This window comes from Protopterus annectens, chromosome 11.part0 (genome assembly GCF_019279795.1).
Source record: "Protopterus annectens isolate FY-2018-M chromosome 11.part0, PAN1.0, whole genome shotgun sequence".
NCBI classification, from domain to species: Eukaryota; Metazoa; Chordata; order Ceratodontiformes; family Protopteridae; genus Protopterus; species Protopterus annectens.
Window position 1 is genome coordinate 811,782,640 of NC_056745.1, and position 17,148 is coordinate 811,799,787.

A 17,148-nucleotide genomic window follows, 5' to 3' on the forward strand; every position below is an offset into this window, starting at 1 on the left:
AGACAAAATACAAAATGCACAGTCTCTTGCTGGGAGAGTTCTTAGGGTTAGCTTGGATGGCATCACTTTTTGTCATCTGACTTCGGTTCCCAAGCTAAACCCCCTTAGTCAGAAACTAACAGAATTTTAGCATCTCTCTGTGAAAAATACATATCTCTTAGATGTTTGCAGATCCTGGAAGTCATAAAACAAAACACTTCTATATCTTAAACCTAGTAATTACTTCTCTTTCAAGACAATGCAACAAAACTTCTAGCTCTAGACATTGTGTCTGCTACTGTACTGAAACTGAGAGATAACAACTCTTTTATTACGTGGTTATGAAACAATTTAATTTCATCTATTTTCTCTGAATTCTTTTCAAGTTAACCTACTGTGTTGTAGTTTCAATTAAAATATACATCTAAACAGTCACAATAGTGCAGGTGCATTCCTGTTTTATTTCAATAGGGCATGCTGTGGTTACATTTTAGCTCTGTACTTTACACATGCTTCTGTATAAATCATATCAATATTCACAAATGACAGCATTATTTACAAAATTCCAAACAGTTGGGCTGTCAGTATTTCCCTTTGTGACAGGTACTCTAATGCATTTCTCTGTACTGAGGTTTAAGCAATGGGTTTGACACCAAGCATTTGTCAGTATTAGACCTTCTTGAAGGGTTTTCTTATGTTAAGGAGATTCAATGACTGCTGCCAGTTTGCAATAATTTGTGAACTTTGTTAGCCATAGGTCTTTGACTTCAGCTTGGACATCCAATATATTAATGCCAAAGAGGGGGTGGCCTAGTACAGATCGTTTGGAGATTCCACTGATGACTTGTCTCATTCTGGTGGTGGCCTCACCAACTCTAACCTCCTGGGTTCTATTAGTGATCCAGCTAGCTATCCAGCATGTTATAATGGGGTTTATATCTAGTTCTATAAGTTTGTTGACAATGCCTACATGGGTATTGGATCCAATGTTTTAGCCAGATCTAGGTAGGCAGTATGCACTGTTTTCCCCTCATCCATTGCCTTAATGTCCTTTTCAAAAGAAGTCCACCAGATTCAGTAGCATGTATTCCCCTGCATTTCCCCTTGGTACCTCGCCTGGGTGGACACAAACACCTAACCAAAGTCACCTACTGCATCCATTTTTTCACAAGCAGTATACTGCTCTGCTGCCTCGACCCCCTTTTGGAAAGTTGGACCAGGAGTCTCCCAGAGGAATTTGAAGAATTGTATTCCCCTGCATTTCCCCTTGGTACCTCGCCTGGGTGGACACAAACACCTAACCAAAGTCACCTACTGCATCCATTTTTTCACAAGCAGTATACTGCTCTGCTGCCTCGACCCCCTTTTGGAAAGTTGGACCAGGAGTCTCCCAGAGGAATTTGAAGAATTGTATTCCCCTGCATTTCTCCTTGGTACCTCGCCTGGGTGGACACAAACACCTAACCAAAGTCACCTACTGCATCCATTTTTTTCACAAGCAGTATACTGCTCTGCTGCCTCGACCCCCTTTTGAAAAGTTGGATCAGGAGTCTCCCAGAGGAATTTGAAGAATTGTATTCCCCTGCATTTCCCCTTGGTACCTCACCTGGGTGGACACAAACACCTAACCAAAGTCACCTACTGCATCCATTTTTTCACAAGCAGTATACTGCTCTGCTGCCTCAACCCCCTTTTGGAAAGTTGGACCAGGAGTCTCCCAGAGGAATTTGAAGAATTGTATTCCCCTGCATTTCCCCTTGGTACCTCGCCTGGGTGGACACAAACACCTAACCAAAGTCACCTACTGCATCCATTTTTTCACAAGCAGTATACTGCTCTGCTGCCTCAACCCCCTTTTGGAAAGTTGGACCAGGAGTCTCCCAGAGGAATTTGAAGAATTGTATTCCCCTGCATTTCCCCTTGGTACCTCGCCTGGGTGGACACAAACACCTAACCAAAGTCACCTACTGCATCCATTTTTCACAAGCAGTATACTGCTCTGCTGCCTCGACCCCCTTTTGGAAAGTTGGACCAGGAGTCTCCCAGAGGAATTTGAAGAACTGTATTCCCCTGCATTTCCCCTTGGTACCTCGCCTGGGTGGACACAAACACCTAACCAAAGTCACCTACTGCATCCATTTTTTCACAAGCAGTATACTGCTCTGCTGCCTCGACACCCTTTTGGAAAGTTGGACCAGGAGTCTCCCAGAGGAATTTGAAGAATTGTATTCCCCTGCATTTCCCCTTGGTACCTCGCCTGGGTGGACACAAACACCTAACCAAAGTCACCTACTGCATCCATTTTTTCACAAGCAGTATACTGCTCTGCTGCCTCAACCCCCTTTTGGAAAGTTGGACCAGGAGTCTCCCAGAGGAATTTGAAGAAGTATGTGTATCTGCTGCTAATTAAGCTTCAGTAATCTGTAACTCCTGCTTGTAGTCTGTGTAAGCTATCTCCCTGCCAGGGCAGCCAGCAGCCTAAACCCCTCTTATTTCTCCCTCTCCATTCTCACTCGCTTCTAACTCTCTGCGTTACACTAGATCTTCCTTAATTCAACCCTATTTTAGTCCATAGACTTCTCTAGTGGGCCTAGTGCATTTCTGCATTTGGCCACTAGAGGGCGTCCCCACCCCTCTGTTATTTGCTTTTGCTTTACTCACTCTTTGCTTTCCTCAGTTTTTATTCTTACTTCTCACTCTCTCTCCTATACCTTATTACCCTTCTCTACCTATTATATATATATATATATATATATATATATATATATATATATATATATATATATATATATATATATATACTACATCCAGAAGCCCTACTTACCCTGCTACAACTTACTCTTCTGTAATCTTTGCTCCACTGATTGGCTCTCAATCTTCTTCTGGGTTCTTCCCGCTCCGTTCGCCCTTCGGGCTCACTCCGCTCCCCTACCCTGCCCCCAAATCTCACCCGCACCCAGCACCTCTACCTATATCCCTCTTGTAACCACACCCTCTTCCTCTCTACACCAATCAACCTCCTACAACCTAGACACGCCCTACTCCACCCAATTACCTTCTTTAACCACACCCTCTTCTTTTCTACATTTTCATCCGCAATTCTAAACTCTCACTCAATTAATTGAACCTCTTTCCTCCACTACACCTACTCCAACAACCACACCCCTCCACCCCACATACTCCATACTCCCCACTATTTCTACAGCTTTTACCATACTAACCTTGCATAATACTCCCTATAAACATATACAGAACCATTACAATACTATACCACCAAACAACCTAAATCAACATGCTCTCGAAACCTTCATCCATCTCTATTTTACTATTACTACTTCTTAAACTTTCATATCTTCACTACCTCACCCAACCCTGTACCCCCCACCACACACAATTCTATCACATAACTAACCATCTTAGTTCCCCTCTCACACATTCATACTCATCTATTTCTCCCCATCTTTACCCTATAAAACACCTCCTATCCTTCTCATACAAACTGTTCACCACTCAGAAAAACCTCATTCCCATAGCAACCAAGAACCCCTTTACAACCACAATAAGACCCAATCCTTTTATTAAACTACTAAATTACCTTTCTAATCCTATCTTTCATCTGATTACCAGTCTTTTATGAGGTGATATCCATCCCAACCCGGGCCCCTCCACCTCCACCTCCACACACAAACCTATATTACTTACTTCTATAAACTCCCAAAGCATAGTCAACAAAGTCGCAACCCTCCATGCCTGGCTCACGCATAACAAACCTGACATCCTAGCTATCTCAGAAACATGGCTAAAACCCTCTATAAAAGACTCTGAAATAGTTCCAGCTAACTACTCTATTCTTAGAAAAGACAGGTCCCACAAGAAAGGAGGTGGAGTAGCTCTCCTATATTCATCTTCCTTACTAATTACTCCCTACAACAAACCTATTCCACAATTTAACAACGCTGAATTACTCATAACTCTCCTACAAGTTAATAAGCATAAAAACATATGTGTAGCATCCCTTTACATCCCCCCAGGAGAAAATATTTCCACACTTGAAGATATCCTCTCCTGGCTCTCTAACAACATCAGCAATGAAACCATAATCTTAGGAGATGTAAATATTAATTGGGCCTCCATCCAGTCACCAACTACCCCCCTTAACATCAACCTATATAATTTCTCCCAGCTTATCAACACTGTTACACACCCATCAAAAAAACTCTCTTGTGGCAGCATTCTAGATTGGATTCTAGTGTCACATCCCCACAATTTCTCAGACAGTGGTACTCTTCCCGACCCTCTAGGTGATCATATGCCCACCTTCACTCACCGACTCCCCTGTATCATACACCACACCTACAATTACATTACTACCCGTAACCACAAAAACTTCAACTCAACAACCTTTTTAAATTCCCTAAAAGCAGTAAACTGGAACAATCTAAGGACACTATCCTTAGAAGATGCAGTTGCTTACTTCAACTCAACATTCTTAGAAATACTAGACTCCCAAGCCCCTCTGAGGACAAAGAGAATAAAAACTAATTCTGCCCTTGGCTAACCAAAAACACACTATCAACCATGCGCCTTAGAGATAAAGCCTGGGGACTATATCAGAAAAACAATACCCCTGAACACCATATTGAGTACAAAACCCTTCGAAATAAAGTAAAAAAGTTTATTATCTCTGATAGACAAAAATACTTTTTTACACTCCAAAACAATAATAAAACAAATCCTCAAAAGTTTTGGAAAGGAATTTCTACCCTCCTTAATCCCAGTAAACCACACACCCCTACCCCAGACCCAAATGTCCCAGATTTAGACTTAGCTACTCAATTCAACTCCTTTTTCATTGAATCTATTAGCAAACTAACTTCCTCTTTCCTTAGTCCCACCTCACCATCTAATACACCCCCACCCTCTCCTGCAAACATTCCACCCTTCACTATCACTCCTCCCTCTTTCCCATCTACTCACAGTCTATCCTCCAGCTCTTCTCCTACCCCAACTTCCACATCATCCTTGCCATCCTCCAACTCTCTTTCTCCACACTCAGCTCTATTTTCACTAAGACCAATACCCACTTCCACTATAAAGAAACTCCTTCATAAATTGAAGCCATGTACGAATGCACCTGATAACATTCCCTCTTACTTCCTAAGTATAGCTGCTGAAGCAATTGCCTATCCTATAAGCATTCTAATTAACTGTTCCATCCATGAATGTACAGTGCTCCAACTCTGGAAACAAGCCTTCATCATTCCTCTGCATAAAGGTGGTAATAACTGTAACGTCAACAACTTCCAACCCATTGCTATCCTGTCCCCCATTTCTAAACTCCTAGAAAAGTGTGTCCAACTCCAACTCTTACCACATCTCTTAGATAATAACCTTCTAACCCCTACTCAACACGGGTTCAGACCCAATCATAGCACTATGACAGCCCTACTCTCCTATCTTGAGGCTGTTAATAAAGCACGTGACTCTGGCCAAATTGTCTCCACTCTACTACTTGACCTCTCTAAGGCCTTCAATACTATCTCACACAGCCTGCTCTTAACTAAACTTTCAAAACTTAACCTCTCTCTCTCCTCCGTGAACTGGTTCTCTAGCTATTTATCAAATAGATTCCAAGCTGTAAAATGGAAAAAGGCCACTTCCTCCTTTCTTAGTACCCCTACTGGAGTTCCCCAAGGCTCCATTCTTGGTCCCCTTCTTTTCAATATATTTATAAATGATTTCCGCAAATCCATTCCATTCTCTAACATCATCCAATATGCAGATGATTCTACCATTATCTGCTCAGATACTTCTCCCTCTATGCTCCAAAAGCTTACACAAGAAGCTTTTTCAATTACTGAACATTGGATGAAAATAAACCACCTAGCACTCAATGCCTCCAAAACTAAACTAATGGTATTTACCCCCTCAAAAACTACTCCTTTCGATATGAACACATTCTCAATTACTAGCGAAAATAACTCATCCCTGGAACTGGTGTCTGAAACCAAGTTACTTGGTGTCCAAATTGATAACCAGTTTAACTTCAACTCCCATCTACAACTAAATATCAAAAAAAAACATCAAAAACTAGGCATGCTCTATCGTCAAAATCAGTACCTCACATGCTCCTCTAAAATCACTCTCTCCTCTTCTTTTCTTATCCCCTCCCTTCTCTATGGAGCTCCTCTGCTAACCAATCTTCAGTCCTCTCTAAAAAAACAACTTTCTTCCTGCTATAACAAAATCGCTAAGTTCGCAAACGGCCACAGGTCCTCCACCCACCACTGCACCTCTCTCCGAAAACTAAACTGGCTTGAGTTACCTAATCAACTCAACTACACTCAGTTAACTTTAGCCCACAAGCTCATTCTCAACCCATCTCTCTGTCCCTCCCTGTCTTCTTGCCTTCAGGATGCACCTACCCAATAGAGTTTTAAGGTCTAACAATCAAAACCTATTAGAAGTACACAAACCAACTCGTCCTCCAGGCAAAAACTTACTATCCTTTAACCTAGCCCATCTCTGGAACTCACTCCCACCATCGATTCGCACTACTCCCAATCATAACATGTTTAAAAAATCTCTTCATATGTATCTAAGGTCCCAGTGGGAATGCTCTTGCTCCCACCCCTCATAAAAGGCCACAATGGGAATGCTCTTGCTCCCACCCCTCGTAAAAATATGGTATTTACATCTTCCTTCACACTCATGTTACCTGACTGTAACTTATAAGCTTATGTTCCTTACAAAATAACCACTCTGTATGTGTAAAGTAACATCACTTTTCTCTAAACAGTATTGTTTGAATTCCTAAAGTTTTGAGTTTTTTAAATATTTTGAGTATTGTTTGAATGTTTCCTGAAGTTTCAAACTCATATGTCTGTATCTTGTACTATTGTATTATTGTTATTATCATGCTAGTGTTTGTACCTAGTTTGTTTTGTTTTGTTTTTTGGAGCTTTTCTCCCCAGGGCTCCATTGAAAACGGGTTCTTTTTGGCCCAATGGACTATCCTGGTAAACCAACTGCAAATAAATAAATAAAATAAATAAATGACCTGAGAAAGCCAAACTGGGATGGACCCAGTGTCTGGAGGTCTGTTATGTCCTTACTGATAATTTCCATGATAATTCATGCCATGGCTTTACAGAAAAGACTAGTCAGATTAATGAGTCTGTAGTTTCCAGAATCTGTTGAAGGTCCTCCCTTATGAAGAAGATGACCATCACTCTCTTCCATTCATGTGGCATAAAGCCTGTTTTAAGACTATAGCTAAAAAATGACCCCCAGGGGTCCTGATAAGTCATATTTTAGACTATTCAGGAGGCATCCTGGGTTGTTATCAGGGTCCATTGACACCATGTTCTTGGCTTTAGTGAGTGCAGCCAGTATATTCTCCTTAGCTATAGTTGGCAGGGTTACGGTTGGGGGAATTTTTGAGGAGATGATTGGGGGTGGGGCGTAAAGTTGGAACTGAATTTGTCTGCTAACAGGTTTGCTATATTGTAAGGCTTGGTGAATGTGACACCATTAACCACCAGTTCTGCACATTGTTGTGTGCTGCCATTAAGATTTCTGACTTAGCTGTATAAAGCTTTATGGTTATCTTTCACCTGGGAGGCTATCTTAACCTCAGAGTTTGACCTAATCGGCCCTCTTAGTTGCTTATTTACTTTTATGAAATAGATTATATCTTTATCAGAATTACCATTTCTGATTTTTGCCATAATTTCTTCCTTTTGTTGTATATCCTGTTTAATTTAGGATGCCTCCAGGGCAGTTTGTTTCTTCAGCTAGTCCTGGGCTTACTTTTGTTAGGTACAGCAGCCTTTATGCAACCACTGACATGGGCTGCTGTGTTCTCAGAGTTTGGTGGAGCATTGAATTTTAACAAACAATCATTAATAAAAGGTGATTTGTCTTGGAATAGTTCCTAACTGTTACTGGTTTTAATGGAAGTATGGAGTTGATTTTGATTTTGAAGGAGGCAGCTTTGTGGTCACACTTACAAGGGAGGATGAGACATGGAGGGTTGCAGCCTTCTCCCATATTTGCAAGCATAAAGTCCAGTTTATTGGAGCCTGTAGTGGGTGTATTCCTTATTTGGTCAAGGGAATTTGTATTTACAAATTCTAGGAATTTATATGCCTGCAGATATGAGGCCATGTAGGATTTCCAATCTCTAGAGGAGTAATTAAAGTCTTCCATTTGTAGGGTGTTAGGTTGGATGGTAAGTGTCTCTACTAGGTGAAAGTATGCATTGTGAGTTGTTTTTTGGGATAGGGAGGGTGACTTATAGCTGGCTAGCATATGGTATGGGATTTTGTCTCTGGTGATCTGCACATGGAGGAACTCCAGCGCATCAGCCAGTTTGACCACCATAGAGGTATGCTTGTTATTAATGTATACTGAGGCACCTCCTCCTTTAGCCTTTGTCTGTGCATCTACTGGTCTAAAAGTGTGGAAGGCATTGAAACCTTGCACTGCCGGGTACTCTCTGCTGCTTTAAACTATGTCTCAGTAACTGCGTAGATGTCTATATTCTTGAGTGTAAGCATTGCTTGAACGTTTTTTATTTAGTCCCCTGGCAGTCAGCAGTAACACCTTGAGGTTCAGTTGAGTTGATTTTACTATGTCTATAATTTGGCATTGCCTAAAAAAGCATTATGGAGATGAATACACTTTTAGCCAGTATTCAAAATCCTAGAGGGGAGAGGTGAAGACCATTCTTGGCAAAGCAATGTAGTCTGTTAACTATGTCCTCCCAACCTGACAAATATTGGATCCCCTTAGAATGACACCAGAAAGGCAGCCTGTTTTTGAAATCAATCATTTTTTTGCTCATATTGTGGCATCATCCTTAGTGATGATAATATGCTGCTCAATGTCAGGCTTATACCAACCTAAGTCACATAGTGTGAAAGCTCCTTAATGTATCTGTTCATGTAGTACAGGGAGGTACATCTCAGGTCATGTGCACCCACATGGGCTATGATGGAATCATGCTGGTATCTGTGTTGTAATGACCTAAGTGCATGTGTGATTTGGCAGTCTTGGCTCCAGATAAGCAACTAATAGTTATCTTCTCCTTGTTCAGCCTGGTTAGAGGAGCATTAGTATATCTTACAATGGAGTTGTTATATGATGAGAGTCCTGGGAAGTGTGTTTGCTTGTCTTAGGGGTTTAGTGTTTGTGGCTCCATTGACAGTGACAGTATGTGTGATGTTAGGTGCTGTTTTTTCTGAATGCTTTTGGGCTTGCAGAGGCATAGCTTTGATAACAGATGGTCTAGGTGATCTTTGTTGTTTAGAAAGATTGCTTTTAAGTGTCTCAGCATATATTAGTCTATGTGTGTGCTGTGTGCTATGTGAAGTGAGTATTGTATGTGTGGTTTCAACAACGATATGTGCACTTGCATGCCAGAGTTTAACCTCCAGTGTCATTTTGTAAATACACCTTTCACATTTTGTGCCTGTTTCTTTAAGGATTTGGTGGTTATCAGCAAACATAAGAAAATGCTACACTGTCTCAAGATGCCCATATCCACCAAGCTGTTTACAGAGAATTAAGGAAATTGCATATTCATAGGGTGTTAGAAGGTTATTAAGGGTGCTTTGTTGGTGCAGACTAATAAGAGTGCTTTCTTGGAGCAGATTACGCTAAACATTACTAAATTATACTAACTTCAATCTTTGCACAATACTGAATTCTACTAAATGTGTAGGTACTGCTGCTTGACTCCTAACCATCTGCTCTAAACTTGTCGGCACACAAGGTATTTGTGCTATATTGCTGCTTTACAAGGTACAGTTTTATGGACAATTCTTTCTAGGTGTTTGCTACTGTACAGGGCCCTGTTAACCCACAAAAATGCACACAATTTATAGCAGCACAGAAAAAATAGAAAACTAAAAAACTGAAACAATGTAAACAAAACCAAATAAACATAAAATGTCAAGACGGCAAGGGAAAAAAGTATCCAAAACAGACTGTTTAGCGCTTTCGTTCTTTTAACATAACTCACAAAAACTTTCAGAAATAGACCTACATATTTCACAAGACTTAAATACACAAACCAAAACATTACATAACCAATTAACGTAATAGTCATTAAGTATAAGCTTAAGTCTCTGTTTTAAACATATGCAACAAAATAACGATTTAAATAAGTTAAAAAAAAATCATAATTAAATTCTTTTGTTAAAAAAAATGTTTATAGCATCATTCAAGCTTGGTGACTTGTCAGAATAAGAATGTATCTTTCATAATGCTTCCTTGACTTCAAGTCTTGTACTGAAGTCACCAATTAAAGGAGACATAACTATACTGTCTAAAACATAAAAGGAAATTTTCCTAAAATTGCAGCAATCAAGTGCATGTTTGGTTAACACATTCTTTATATCCTGTTTTTAATAGCTGTGACATGTTCATAAATACATTTAGCAAACTTTCTGATGGTTTTGCCCGCATAAAAACTTGGACAAGATTCACAAAATGCGAGGTAAACTACTCTTTGAGTGTAACAAGTGCACCTATTCTTAGCCCAAATCTGAGTTTTATCATGCTATAAAATATCAGAAGAACCTTCAACAACATATCTGCAATATTTACAATGTTGACAACGAAATGTACCAACACAAGAATAATACAATGTGTTGTAAAGCTGGATCATCTTGTCTCTTCTTACAAATATACAAAACTAACTAATGAGCCCTATGGACAATAAAATGATTACACTAGTGTATTTCACAACTCAGACAAACCAGGAAAACACCTTCTGCCACAAGAAAAAAAAAAAAACAGTCCTCCTAAGGCAAAAAACCAGTAGAAGAGACCCACAAGTGCAATGCTACCTCAAACCACTTAACTATCTGGAAGTCCCTTGCTGAAGGCAATTTCAAGACAGTCTTACAGCAGTCAGAGTGAGTGGAAAAGCATTTTTACAGCAAAATCAGTGAAATGCACACATAAAAGCAAGAAACAGTAGCAATCACTTAAAATAACAAGTGTGATTTAGGAATTAAAGATACTTTGCCTGGATGGCACTGGATACAAGTAAAACACTTGTTGAATGCAGACTAGGCCTCTAAGCTTTGCTGAGCTCCTGGAAAACGAGCAGGAGACAATATGTAGTAAAGGTGGTTTACTCAAGAGCAATACTGGTTTGCTGGGCGGGCACTCAGTGTCATGGATCTATGGAAAACAATGAGTGAGAATAGTACATACATAAATAGTTTATGCAACATTCAATAGCAATGAAAGAGGGGGAGGAAGGGAGTTTTGAAATCAGATTATCATAAGGGTGGAGGAAGCCAGGGACATAGCCTTATAAAAGCCTTATAAAACAACAACAGCAAATGATGGGAGTTTATAGGACAGAGAAGATATTGGGTTATAAGTGGGATAAGTTTAAATGTTTCTCCTGAATGGAAGTGAACACAGTGCACCATTTGATGAAGCGATACTTACCTGACACTAGAGAAACACACACAAATTCAGCATTATTGGATTTGAATCAACTACCCACCTACATACCTCATTACACAATCTAGAAAAGCACAGTATGAACCACTCGTGCCGCAGGAGAAGTCTGTCTGCTACACTGAGAAAGTGCACTTTTGAAAGGATGACCTCATCAGTGTGTGCTGAAAAGATGTTTGTGTTAAAAGTAGGACTGTGACTGAGGAGTCCTCTCCCAGTTTAAATGTATCCGTTAACTGGAGGTGTATAAGATGTGTGGGTCCATGTAATCCTACCTGGCAGTATAGACGCACCCCCCCACACACACACTCATGAAACTCAGTACTTTTCTCGAACATCTATCTATTCACACACTCTAGAGAACACAGCATTAAATGCAAACATCACAGGAGAATTCTGACTTTAAATATTTGAAAATGGGCATTTTTAAAGATTACCACATCAGTATGCTGCAGAGAAGCTATTGTGCATCACAGGTTGGGGTGAATAGGCATGTGTCTTAACAAGTTGAAGTAACAGCAATGTGCTGATCACAAATAATGACATAATGCTGTTATAAATTACATAATGCGCTTATCTATCCTGTCAGTCATGTACATCATGTTAGTGTGATTGTCATATACCTATGTCACAGTTTGATGTTTTGATGACAATCACTCTTGTGAAACAGGAGATCGACAGTCAAACAATTGTGAGTATTTAGCTCAGGATGACTGTATGCAAACATTAATCATTTGTGGTGTTATTTTATTTATGGTTTGTTGACTGAGTTAGTCCCACTAGGCTAGGCTAGTAGCCTCATTTCAGGGAGACCCATGGTGGTATTTGCACTTGTAAGGGAAATTTGGCCAGGGTATCAGGGAACTTCCCTGACGCTGTTTGATAGGTGCCATGGGACCTTTTACATCCACCTAAGCTTCTACCAACTAAGGTAGATAGAGCCTCAATTTAATGACTCATCCATAGGATGCTGCTCTCAGGAGTACAGCAAACCCCTATACTGCATTGCAGTGTCAGCAATCGATCTATCTGGTATGGGAATAGAACCCATGAACATCTGCACCAAAGGTGAGTGTGCTACTTATTGGGCCACTGACATTTTCAATTGTATGGGCTCATGCTTGGAGAAGTTGCAGTCTAAACACAGATAGTTACAAATATAACACTGTACTGTTGAATACTACCGATAAAGTATGTGTGAAAAAGTTCCACAGCACTGTACATCATTTCCCAGAGTAAGTGTTGGAGTGCAGACATAACTTTACAGAATGATGAATTCAGTCAACATGAAGTTAAATCCACATATCTTGAGCACAACAGTATATTAACACATACAGCTGTTATACAATCTACTCACATTAATTTTTTTTTCAAAATCTCTCCCTGAAGTGTAGTACTGACAAGCATCATTTGTGCAATTGATGTAAAAGTATTAGCACATGTGTAATTATATCTTGAGGTATTGAACTTAGAACATGAAGCAGTAGTACTCTATGGTGCTCCATGCCAACCTTTGTGCAAATAAGGAGCACAGACATACAAACAGGTCTGATTCTGATGAAATGCAGAACAAAGATGTCTTATCTTTAAGGTTTTATGGGTCATGATTTACACATTTCTCATGACAATTGCAGTACATTAATCATTGTATGAATGATACAGGTGTGTAGCTACACAGAAGATATATCTGGTGACTGTCTATGAATATGAACATGTTGCAATTGTTATGCAATTGTATGTATTTGTAAACATGACAGAATAATGAAGTTAATGCATGTATAACAGATGCGTATGTGCCATAATTAAAAAAGTTCAAAAGATTTATGGAAATTAAACCACATTGATCCTATCAACTTATGTGTGTATCGCAGCAATATTGCCTACATGTGCCTACTGTACTATGCTTGTAAAAACATAAATCCTTGATTGTAACTAATGTCCTGCAGGCATTTTTTGGGAAGCTATGAGCATTTTATGAATGATTATGAAACACATGAGAGACCGAGTATGTTAATGCTGGTGTAAAAATAGACGATGTAAACACTATGTGTCATAACACTATTTACAAATGGAACATTCCATATTGTGTATATTCATCTCTACTGCCTGCTGAAGAAATGATAACAACTGTCTCCTCATTGTGACAAAAGTCTGTCTTTACATAGGGACAGTAGTGTGACGGGCATCAGACTAATGTGGCCAAAGGTAATAACTCACAAGATTTTGCCATAAGCTGTGTACTGCTATTTCCCATAAGTTGCAGGTGCTGCTTGACACCAGGCATCACACCAATGCTGAGGAGAAAGACTGATGAGATAGAAAGGGTTGGAAGTGGGAGATATTTGGAGATAGGGATAGAGACATATTAAGACATTTATTTATAGAACATTACTCTACATCTTTGTTAAGTGATTATTCTTTCAGGCTCTGTACATACAAAGGCAAAAGATAATCGGTGACAAAAGCCAAAGATTAATGACAGTTGTTAACTACTTCTCTTATAAACTTACAATTTTGGTAGGTTAATGCATTTTTTTACCTATATGAAGTCGGAAAATCAAATGTCTAGCATTTACTTAATGACTTAACTCCTCAATGATTTGCCAAAAATTCACATATTTTGTGCTGAACACACCAAAAATTAAGAATCAGAAAGGAGGACACCATTTGAAAATCTGTGCACTTTTGAGTTATTTGTTGTGTACAATAAAATGTTTCCAATATGGACCAAGAATGTGTAGGAATGCGAAAACATCATGAAGATATAAGGAGGGCAGTGGTGGATTCATAAAATATGTATAATTCAGTTATATGTGCACTACTAATATAGAAATATATTACAAAATTGTATGACATATTTCTGGATTTGAACTCTTGACAGTCTCATAAAAAAATGTACAGACTGGCAGATTATCTCAGCTTACCACATAGAAACGCATAGTAAAATCAGACTTTTTAAGGGACACTGACAACAGGTTTAAGAAAGTAAGAATACAGGCATCATCCTTTTTTACCAAAGTTATATCAGCTATAACAACCTTTAGGTTGTATGTGACATCCCGCAGCCAAACAGATATGTAAACGTAACTGTATCATACTTTTGTACTTTAAGTCTGTTTTGCTATTGGACAGCAGACTTAAGCATATTTGTGAGGAAGTTACTGTAGTTGTGTGATCTAAGGCAAAGACTCAGCAGTTTTTGCCATGAGACATGGACTGCCACTTATTGTCAGTTACTATCGTTACTTGGTACCAGGCATTGTGCAAATGCTGAGGACACAGACTAACAACACAGAAGGAAGAGAGAGAGAAAAAGATGGGGAGAGAGGGAGAGGAAGACAGAAAACATTTCTGCTTATTGGTGATTACTGGCCATCTTTGTCGTGTGTTACCTTTAGGTTTGTCATCATTATATAATATACTAATAATGTGTTCTCAACAGAGAGCAAACAGATTAAGACAGAAGCAGGATAAGTGTGGGTTTAATAACATATGCAGCCAACAGTTACACATAAAATATTTCCGGATCTGAACTTTTGGCACTATGAAAAAATCAGTCTATAGAGCTGAGCATTATCTCAGCACATGACATAGAAAGGCCTTCTTTACAAAGTGACAACAGATTGAACAATGGATAATGAAGGCATCAGGCTTCATCACAGTACTGACATTGCAAAATGAATGTAAGGTGAACATCACATTGATTCTTAGGTAGGTTCTAGGCAATAGGTCTGCAGACCATTTCAAGCCTATCAAAAAATAATTCAAATTTTCCCTCTAGCCTCAAGTAGTTCAAGACAAAAATAGACCAGGACAGAATTAAAGGCTTCCCAAACAACTATCTAGGTTTAGCTTGAAGGTGGCAAAGGTGCTACTCTACTTGACATGTAGTGGAAGTTTGTTCCAAAGGTTAGGGATACATTGGGATATGAAGGAATACATTGGGATAGGACTTTATCATGCCAACATGTCTTATTTATCTGCTCATAAAGGCATAACTCTTTTAACCAAATATTTGATAAACCAGTAGTTCTCTGAAGGGGGTGGCCACGGTGGTGCAGTGGGTAGCATTGCCGCCTCACAGCAGGAGGTTCTCTGGTTCGATCCTCGGCTGGGGTGCCTTCTGTGTGGAGTCTGCATGTCCTCCCTGTGGTCACGTGGGTTTCCTTCAGGTGCTCCGGTTTCCTCCCACATCCCAAAGACATGCTGTAGGTGGATTGAACACACTAAATTGGCCTTAGGCATAAGTGTGTGCATGTGTGTGCCTTCTGTGGAAGGTTGGGCACCGGGCTGGCAACTCGACACCGTCAAACCCCACTGCCAATCACGAGCAGATAGTGACCACTGTGGCAACCACTAACCAGGAAAAGCCAAAAGAAGAAGAAGTAGTTCTCTGAAGGACTAGGAGATTAAATGGGGTTGGATTTTTGATAGAATGAAAGGCTAGACATAGATCTTTATGGAGGAGTCTGTAAGAGACAGAGTACAGAGAAAAGGCTGCCAATGTTTACTGAAAATTATGATTTCTGAGGCTACTGATCTTTTTAGTTATGAATGTCTGAGGTCTTTCAAGTTGTGTGATATGTTTAGATAAATACATGCCAAAAGGTCTGTTATATTTAATAATAGGTCTGAAATGATATGAGTAAAAGGGAAATAAGACTTCATTGGATCAGGTTGAGATGCCTTTGAAAATTAAATGGACCAAATAAAAGACTTTCCAAACTTGATAAGGAATCATCAACAAGAGTACCCAGATCCTTTACAACAGGATCTGACTGGAGGGGTGCATCTCCTATACAGCAAGTGAAACTGTTTTGTTTACCAAAATGAACTATGTTACATTTGTTTACATTTAATTTGAGACAGTTGCCTTTGCACCAATTTTTAACATGGTCTAAGCTAAGATGGAGCAATTGTAAATCAGATGAAGATCGAATAGCAACATCTAATTTACAGCTATCTGCAGACTTAGTTAACCCCATGCCAGAAGTGCTGACCTGAAGGTCTGAGAAATATATGCCAAATAGAAATAGGAGAGAGCCCAAAACTGAGCCCTGTGAAATAGCACTGGTAACTGTTTTGCTTTCAGAAGAGGGACCTGCTACTCTAACCACATAAGTTCTATCAGACAACCAGTTAGCTATCCAAAACATAATACAAGGATTTACATTCAGATTTTTAAGTATTTTCAATAATGCTTGCATGGGGAGTAGTGTCAAAGGCCTTGGCCAGGTCTAGATATGTTGTATGCACCACTATCCACTGTTTCAATTACTCTTTCAAAGCAGCCTAATAAGTATCCAAGAGCAAAAAGTTATGAGACAGAAGGGAGAAACAGAGACAGAGACAGAGAGAGTGAGAAAATAGGAAGTAAGACATACAGAGTTTTGTTTATGTGGCATTTCTGAGCATCTTTGATGTTTCTCTCTTAGTTTTTTCTCATAATTAATCTGTCATGCTCTGCACAATAAAGTGTTTTCAGTAGGGAGCAAACAGGCATAGCAGCATAGAAACATGATTAAGACATAAGCAGGATAATGGTGAATTAATATGTCGCCCATTTGGGGCTGGAACTTGTTTGAAAATGCTTTAGTGCTCTACTATTAAAATGCTGTTCTATTTTTTTTCCATTTCTTGTTTGGTTCATGAAATGTTGTAATCTGAGAGAAATAAAAATGTTTG